Source organism: Neoarius graeffei, chromosome 19, assembly GCF_027579695.1.
Source record: "Neoarius graeffei isolate fNeoGra1 chromosome 19, fNeoGra1.pri, whole genome shotgun sequence".
NCBI classification, from domain to species: Eukaryota; Metazoa; Chordata; class Actinopteri; order Siluriformes; family Ariidae; genus Neoarius; species Neoarius graeffei.
In genome coordinates, this window is record NC_083587.1 from 15,642,389 (window position 1) to 15,652,517 (window position 10,129).

The window sequence follows — 10,129 nt, forward strand, 5'->3', positions numbered from 1 at the left end:
GGTCTCTATGGTAACTGGGAGGGCTAAGCTGCTTTCGTCAGCATTAGAGGCAAGCCAGAGCTCTTTTCCCTCCGCCTCCACCATTCCCACCTCCCCCTTCTTCACCCTTTCAGCGTCGCAGATCTGCCTCATTATTCATTTCCCTGTCCTATATATACATATAAACCCATATCCAGCGTATCCTTCCATCCTATCATGAGGTGGATATGCACCGTGTTTGTCACCGAATGTGGAGGAAACATGCAATGTGTTTCTTTGTGATCATGCAACAAAGAGCTTTTCTTTCATTTTAACCCGTATCTGGCAATCAGCACTGGAGAAAATCCCTGAAACAAAAAGCTTCAGTGTAGTACAACATGGAGCTGCTCCGGTGTCATGGGATTTCAATAAAATAACTAACTAGAGAATTTATAGGGATAAAGTAGCAAAGATTATTTAGAAAAGTATTTTGCTTTAGACTTCTCCCACCACACACACACACACACACACACACACACACACACACACACACACACATATTTGAAATGGCTCTCAGTGTTGCCTAATGAAATTTTAATGAGATTAAGATGCTGTTCTTGTCAACAATCTGGACCTCGGCCGGACCGCCTGATCATCTTCCATGTGGTCATCTCATCACTTAAAGCTCAGACCATCTGCCTTCAGCATATGGGCGCAGGGTGACTTCGGTTACACTCAACTCTGGTTGAAAATTTAAATTGTGTTAAAGATTAAAGGTTTTGGACATTTTGGTGTCTGTAATCGTTCATGATTAAGCTTCTCCGTTACAGATTAAAAGAGTCACTTTTTGGAGTGGACACTCCAAATCCTGATTGATTTCGATAAAAGCTTACTTTCCAACAACCTCAGAGATTGCAGTTTGCTAGCTTAGACATATCTTCTGTTATATGTGTGTGTGTGTGTGTGTGTGTGTGTGTGTGTGTGTGTGTGTGTGTGTGTGGTTGGGGGGAGGTGGGGTTTTTTTTCGGTATCCTACTGAGAACCTTGGCTGAGCCCTTCAACCCTTCAGCTCTTAGATGGATCCCCTCTTCCATCTCACTGATTCAAGGGCTGCAGTTAATAAACCCTGAACTGACAGACTTCAACCCTAAACACATCCTCATTACTGTCCAGATCATCCAGACTGAATCTTCAACTATAGACCCCTTCGCATGTTTGTAAACAAACCGACCGTTGCCAGGATGCGCGCGCAGCCTGGACCCAGAAACAATGGCGCTGCCCATAGACCGGCATTATGAGCTGTCAGATTATGCCAAACAATTGTCGTTACAAGATCGAGAATGCTACATAAATAAGTTAACTCTAACAAGTGGACATCACCTACCGGATCCGCATTTAATTAAAGAGTGGACGGACGATGTTAGTAAGTTTTCCTCTGATACCTGAAGGCAGTCATACTATTTACAAAAAATGTCAAACTCAAAAAAAAAAAAAAAAACTATTTACAAAAGTAGCCTGCCATCAACATTCTGGTTACAGCGAGACTACAACTTGATTAACAATGAGACATTCATATTCATTTTCTCTCTCTCTCTCATTATCTGTAGCCGCTTTATCCTTCTACAGGGTCGCAGGCAAGCTGGAGCCTATCCCAGCTGACTACGGGCGAAAGGCGGGGTACACCCTGGACAAGTCGCCAGGTCATCACAGGGCTGACACATAGACACAGACAACCATTCACACTCACATTCACACCTACGCTCAATTTAGAGTCACCAGTTAACCTAACCTGCATGTCTTTGGACTGTGGGGGAAACCAGAGCACCCGGAGGAAACCCACGCGGACACGGGGAGAGCATGCAAACTCCACACAGAAAGGCCCTCGCCGGCCCCGGGGCTCGAACCCAGGACCTTCTTGCTGTGAGGCGACAGCGCTAACCACTACGCCACCGTGCTGCCCCCATATTCATTTTGTTTTAATCAAATTATGCCAGTGATGTGATGGCAATGTGGCTTTAGCTACAACAGCAAATACCAACACTAAACAGCAATTTGCAGGAGGGAATGGCATGAAAGGAATGATAGTGTAAAGAGTGCAGCTAAGAGAAATCAGAGCTGCGTAAAAAGCGAGAGGCAGAGAGCAGAAATGAAACTGAACGGGGCGGGAGCTAGGTTAGAGCAGTCAACGTAAGTTGGCATTTAGAGTGAGGGCACACAATTTTACCTTTCCATCCTTGCTTTAAAATTGTGATTTTCGGCATACACAAATAATGATGGCACAAAATCTGGACTGCTTGAGTCAAGCGAGAGCTCTCCTACAAACAAAATTGCATGCAAAGCTAAGTTAACATGCTAACAATATTCATTACATTGTGTAACTATGACCCAGCTAATCAGACAAACGTTGCCAAAGTATTTTGCTACATCAATAAACGAAGACTAGAAAGAATAAAAAAGAAAGATTTAATAAATAGCCTGATCTTACCTGTGATGAAGTGGGCGCTGCAAACCCGCGCATTTTTGATGGTGCTTTCATCCCAGTCTACACGTTTGATGGCTTGTAGCCATAGACGTTGGCGATTTTTTTGGAATGGGTGAGATCCTGCTGGAATTCTGTACATTTTAACCCCATCACTGCTACGATTCTGACACCCGACAACACAACAACTAGGCATTTCTTTCAAATATTTCTTCTCGTCTCTACCGTCGCTGAGTCTTTTTTGGGTCCAGGCTGCGCACGCAATTTCCTCTTACGTATGAATGACGTTTACTGCGAAGGGGTCTATTCATTCATTCATTCATTCATTCATTTGAAAGCCTTTTGGTCTCCAGGTCAGTGGGTGGCGCTGTGCAAATGACAAACAAATGGCATTTCTGTCAGTATTCTCTAGGCATGCAGGCTGGAAGGCATGTCCTTTTCCCTTATCCAAGGGTCCTTAACCCATCCATCCATTATCTGTAGCCGCTTTATCCTGTTCTACAGGGTCGCAGGCAAGCTGGAGCCTATCCCAGCTGACTACGGGCGAAAGGCGGGGTACACCCTGGACAAGTCGCCAGGTCATCACAGGGCTAACATAGACACAGACAACCATTCACACTCACACCTACGGTCAATTTAGAGTCACCAGTTAACCTAACCTGCATGTCTTTGGACTGTGGGGGAAACCGGAGCACCCGGAGGAAACCCACGCGGACACGGGGAGAACATGCAAACTCCGCACAGAAAGGCCCTCGCCGGCCACGGGGTTCGAACCCGGACCCTCTTGCTGTGAGGTGACAGTGCTAACCACTACACCACCGTGCCACCCAGACCTTAACCCATTTCTAATAATTAACATACACTGTGCGTAAGTCTGTACAATCTCACGGGCCGTAGTGGTTTGTGGTATTTAATAACCTCGGATAGATTTGTAGATCAATATATACAAAGCAATTTGTAAAACTCTATATCCATATCCATCTCGATGAACAGGAATTCAGGATCAAAGCCTTGATTTATATCATTTTCTCCGCAAACCTGTCCTGTCCAACTATAGCGTTACCATAACGACCATAATTTGTTTATCTGTAGCACTAGCTATGTGTAACATTTGTGATAGGTTTCCAGCTACCACCCAGTCCCTCTAATAACCTCTCATAATTTGCATATCAGACCTGATAGGTCAAAAGCAGCAGACTTATTTTGTGACATTACATACTAAGTTGATATGCGCCGAAGCTCCTCTGCTAAATCAGCATAATACAGAAAGTCTGTTTTGAGTCAAAGTTTTGGACTTTACATCTGTGCACGCACATAACCAGAATTAACAATATAGGATGAAGTAGCAGGGTGACCAGACGTCCCCATTTTTCAGGGACAGTCCCTGTTTTTGGTGGCCTGTCCCCGGCTGGAGCTGTCCTTGGAAATGTCCCCATTTTTAACCATGACTGACAGACCTGAAAAAAAAAAAACACAGACCGAAACATCTGCCAGAGTTCAGCAGACACTTGACGTGTTGTTTTGTGGATCACTTGAAGACAGGCTCAGGCCGATAGCAGAGATGTTCTAGAATAGTGTTTCTCAACCACTGGGCCGTGGCCTAGATTTCTTTTTTCCAAGTTGAAGCTAATTTTTATTCGTAGTAGGGTACAATTGCTGGGTTTCATCTGACATCACATCTGTCTCATTATGCTCCGGTCACACTACAGGTCGCGATGCTTTGCAATGGGTTATCGATGAAAATGAGGCATTTTGGCAGCGATGCATGCCAATATACACGTGAGCTAAAAGTTGTCGTCACACAGTAGGTGAACACTTGACTGTCACGCCTTTGCACGCTTTAGTCTAGCGGTCGTGCTCACTCATGGAGTGCATTATGCGCGCACTTGGGACCCGGTCGTTATGGGAAACACCTGACACTGATTTGAGTGCAATCAGCACGCACATATACGGAGGCTGTTTTCACAGAGGCTTTGCGAAGTATCGTCGCTGTCACGTTTGTTTCTAGCCATGTTTGACTACTCTGCTTTCTGATTCTGTTTCGCTTTCATTTTTGTAAATAGCACGCCTGCTAATAAACACTCTTTCTGTGTTTGTAATTCATTAAATGCATTTCTTGCTTATTTCAAAAAATATCACTGTGCATGAAAAGTTAATATTTGAGATAAATTTGAATAAACAAAATTCAGACATGCAATTCGAATCGGCCTACAGTGCACTCAGTGAGGAAAATCCCACTTTTTAGGCAATGCATGATCAAAATACAGGAAAACCAGAACTGTCACTGCTTTTTATTACAAAGATGAAAACATTAGATGTTTTAATGATATTTTAACCGCCGAACCGAAAATGTTCTCTGTTTTTCTTCTCAGAAATCTGGCCACCTTATTTTTGAGGCTTGCTCCATCTCGGCAGTAGAATATCGCAGTCTGTGTCAGGGCCAAAGGCAAAGTGCTCCATAAAGGCTGAATGGAAAGACAGAATAATGGAGCAGGACGTACCATTTCTGTGTGAGTTAATAGCACTGCTCTATTTGTACACTCCAAATTCTAAAGATTATTCAGTGACTCGTCCTGCTGTGCTCTCAGATTTCAAAAGACTTCAATGTTCAACATAAAGCCAACTGATGAACAGACACAAAAGTGTTTAGAAAGAAGAGATTAGACAGGTACTGTAATAAATGGGACGATGCATGCATCAGTTAGCCTCAGTTAGCCTGTTTTCTCTCAAAATCCACACTGATTGTCTGTGTCTACTGAATTAAAGCCCCTACTGTCTTAATATGACATTATTTTCTTTGAAATTGTTTTAAACCTGATGATAAATTTGGTGACTCATTATACAACGTGATGAAACAGTGAGATGAAATAGCCGTGTGCAATAGCGACGAATCATTTAACGGCTGTTTGATTCGGCTCTGAACGTTTATCTGAATGTTGAGAGAACATGAGCGTCCTTGGAAATGGGACATGCGTACGTCCCCTACGTTATTGTTTATGCGCAGAAACGTTCTCATTACAAACTTTGATAAAATGGAAATGAGCCATTTGGGAGCTGAAAGAGTCAACTCCTATTGTTAGTTGAATTGGATCAAATGATCTGATTCACTGCAAAGAACCAGAATTCACTACTTCACTACAGTGCAGATGTATTGAGAGATGAGATGGTCGGTGGATGGATGGAGTAAACACTGAAAACTATGAGATATAGTATACTGTATACAGTATACTTGGGTTTCACATGACGTCACATCCGCCCCATTAGTTATTCAAAACTTTAGCTGGTGGTCTACCAAAGCTCAGCTGACAAAGTGTTTGTACGGAGAAGGTTCATTGCTTCATGAAAAATGCCTTACGCTTGCGTTGTTTTAGGTTGTTCGAATCGATCAAACCATGAAACTGATAAAAGTTTCTTCAGGGTTCCCTGTAAACTAATAAAAAAGGGTGAACGAACACAGGATTTCACAGAAAGACGTGGAGAAAGGTGGCTTTTGAACCTCTCAGTGAAATCGAATGGAGGCGAGTCGAAGCATGCTCGAGTTTGCAGTGATCACTTGGTGAAAGGTTTGTATTTCCCTCTCAGCTCTGTCCTTAGGGTTTTCCAAGTACTTTTCTTGCTATGTGTCCTTATTTTACGGTATTATTTTTAGTCACGAAGCACTAAAGTCCCCAGCTGTGTCTTTGCTTACTCCTCACAAAGTCCATATGCATGAAGGTCGCGACAAAATTCTTCCCCAGCCGTACAGTTACAGTGTGCCGTGATCACTTCTCCGTCTTGTTTAACTAAGATCCAGGTCTTTAAAGAGGTTTCTGATGATCTTTATGAATGATTTAGCTGAGAGATAAGAGCCAACACAAGTGAGAATCAAGCCAACTGTTGTTTGTTTACACTTCAACTTCCAGTGCTTTGTTGTAAGGATGTGAACGAAAAGCTTTAAAAAACCCATACGTACAAGGGCAAAAACAATACAGGATTCACTGGGCAGCGACTTGATCCCGAGGTCCTTTACCCAGCCACGTACAAAACAGTTGTAAGCCTCCGTACTCTTCCACGCTTTCATCTGTTTTGCGGTGTAGAAGGACGTCTGCAAGACCAGATAGTTGGAGATGTCGGGGAACTCGACTGAAGGGTCGTTTTCCAGATCGTTTGACAAATCCTTCTTTCCCAGACCGTAGGGGTCGATTCCATTGCACAGAGCAATCTTCTGAATATATCTAAAGCCAGCAGCGGCTTCTAGATTACGAGCGTACTCTGATAAGTTATCACTAGTTGTTTGCACTACGGCAGCCGTTTTGGTTTGCTCGACCACCAGCTATTTCACTTCCAGTAAAACCGGACATTCCGGCACTGAACAGCACCATGTTGCTAACTCCGCCCTCTTCCAAATGAATAATCTCATCTCATTTATTTCTGTTAGAAATAAGAGACAAACATCCAAAAACACACCAACGAACCAAGTTTACTGCTCCTGAGCTGCATCTGTAGTGCACACCCCAAGGGGCGGGACTTATACATGAGAGAGCATTTAATTGGATGAAAACAAGGCGAGTACAGGATGAGTCGTGACAATTTTTTTTTTTATCAAACTATAAATCTAAACTTAGATAAGAATATCTCCAAAACTATTTTTGTCCAGAACAGGAAGACAGCTGGTACAAGCTCTGAAACACCAAATTTGATTTATAATGATGATGCAGTGCATTGTGGGATTGTATGAGCGGCTTTTATATTTGAACACCATCATCACTGGAGGAGCGCTTTACCGTGCGGGGTCTTTATCCCTCCAGTAATCTAAGCCACTGTGGCTTCAGGAAGTGGTGTTTAGAGATCACTCCCCAACATTCCTGTGTGCCTGTAATCACAAGATTTATGTCTAATTAACAAGGTTACACACCGACATGTAATTGTTCATTATGTTAATCAGGTCCTAATTCCCATCCTGACTTCATACAGTCACATGCTGAAAGCTGTATGATGTAACACAGCGTCAAGTATTAAAGATTCGAGATTTTCTTTCAATTTATGTTCTTCTGATGAGCTAAAAAAAATCAGTACTGACGTTCTTATAGTAAAACACCGTACAAAGTTCTGTCTTTGGCGTCAGATCAACAGAACGTCCTTTCTGGATGTTTAAATAAGGAATAAGCCCTCGTGTGTGGTCTGTTATAGAAAAATAATCAACAATTTGGTGGTGTGATGAATCAAAGTTACATTTACCATCCAGAAGTTGATGATTATCCTATACATAACATCTCGTCACAAAGTATTTTATTCCTCTTATATGACAGCAATTTGAAAATGATTACCATTTTTTAAAATTTAATAAAGAACACATTGTACTTGTAAACCTATCTGTTAATTGCATCCCATGGGTAATGGGATATTCCACCGAATGGGTGCCATTTGCTTGTTGTCTCATCTCATCTCATTATCTCTAGCCGCTTTATCCTGTTCTACAGGGTCGCAGGCGAGCTGGAGCCTATCCCAGCTGACTACGGGCGAAAGGCGAGGTACACCCTGGACAAGTCGCCAGGTCATCACAGGGCTGACACATAGACACAGACAACCATTCACACTCACATTCACACCTACGGTCAATTTAGAGTCGCCAGTTAACCTAACCTGCATGTCTTTGGACTGTGGGGGAAACCGGAGCACCCGGAGGAAACCCACGCGGACACGGGGAGAACATGCAAACTCCACACAGAAAGGCCCTCGCCGGCCACGAGGCTCGAACCCGGACCTTCTTGCTGTGAGGCGACAGCGCTAACCACTACATTTGCTTGTTGTACCACTCCCAAATTAAACTTAATTTGTTATATCTTTTCAACACTGATTATAATAACACACATGTTTAACTATTCAAAATGTGTATTGGTCAACCTCAGGCTACGTTACAAGGTTTAAAGTCAAAGATGGCTGCATTTTTTTCAGTCCTGTTACCAAAACTCTGAAAGTAACAGGACTGAGTTTTTAGCCTAGGATTAGCTAATACATGGAATTAAGCCACATGGCGTCATCGCCAATAGCATGACCACATTTAGCACATTCTAGTGATTTACCAAAAATCTGTATTTTTAAAAAACACAAATATCATCTAAGAAATAATTTAAGTAACAGGACAGTATGTTGATATTGACCTTATCAGTCAAAGTTAAAAACTCATCAAATATACAGAAAAGTAAATGAGAGAACTAACTTTTGGTCTTCCCATGGCCTTCAGAAGACACAACTGATGTAACTTCCTGTTGAGCATGTGATTTATGGAATGTTCCAAATTTGTCAGATGGGGTAATATGTTTGGGTAACAGGACTGAGTGAAAACCCAGGGACACGACTAAAATGTGTATTTTAACTAAGATATTGTGGATTTCTTATGAAAAAAATATATTTAAACCATGGATAGGATATGGAGTCACACAACAGTGCAAAAGAAATACTGTTTCTGAAGGATTTTAATCATAATATTTCATAGTTAAGTATAAAGTTAGAGTGTGGGGACAGGTAACACATGCTATTTTTCAGTGTTTTAGGTAGTTTTTATTCATCCTTACAATTATATATCTTAAATTTGAAATCAGATCAATGTGCAGGACATTCTGCGTAATAAGGAAATGTATTTTAAAGTACATTTTTATGTGCATTTATACATATAATTTTCTAGGGACGGAAATGGCACCGATTCAGTGGAATGGCTCTAATGTGTCCTGAAGATATCAGAAAACTTAAAGTTAGCGTTATGTTTGTTACAAAATCCTGACACTGGACACTCCTTTCCTTAAATGTTCCAGAGAAAAGCTGGAGAAAAGGAAGATGCTTTCTTCCATTCTCACTCGTAGTGTTTCCTGTGAAACAGCTTGTAGGTTGAATACGTGTTTTATACTTAAGGATTTTATTTATTGGCAGGGTAACATCTGTCCTTAGACCTCCATTGTAAGTGAGCTTGGAGTAACAGGTTCTCTGTTAAATTGTAAACACACACGGATTATAGAGATTACACTGGAGTTTTCCTTTAAAATGCTGCACAATGCCTTAATCTTCTCTATAATCTTATTGTAGTCTGAGACAAAGGTCTCCAGGGTTCAGGAGCGATAATCACTACAGGATCATTTAGGAGAAAATTCCCCGTCTGGGTCTGAGTCGATGCTCTTCTCAGAATCACGCTGGGGTTGATCATGATGGATGGGACTCGCTTGGGGTCAATACTGATGGGTCTGTGATTTATTGCACATTTTGATGATCGCCAATAAATATGACCCTGAACAACGAGCTCAGTGAATGTCGCAAATGACACGTGACTGTTGGGGTCACGGTTCACCAGGCAGCATGACGCTGAAGCTACTTTTTAGCGTTTATAGACATCAATCTTCTCATTTGAAGGTTAAGGGGCCTTTATGCACGACCACACAGATGGTCATCCACAAAAATCCTGGATACCGTACATGAAAGTACTATTGTTAACCATTAATTTATTAATATTACAAAATCATTTATAATTGTTTTTTTCTATGTTCTCTTTCTGGCTCCGCCCCCTCTTGCAAAGCTTGTTCACGAAATGATCGCAGTTCAAAGATTGAACTGCGATCATTTCCACACTCACCACATCACTTTGCACTCTCCTCAGCTCCCACCTCTTTGCACATGCTATTTGATGAAATAGTTTCGCAAATACATTTCCAGCCCAACTGCTTT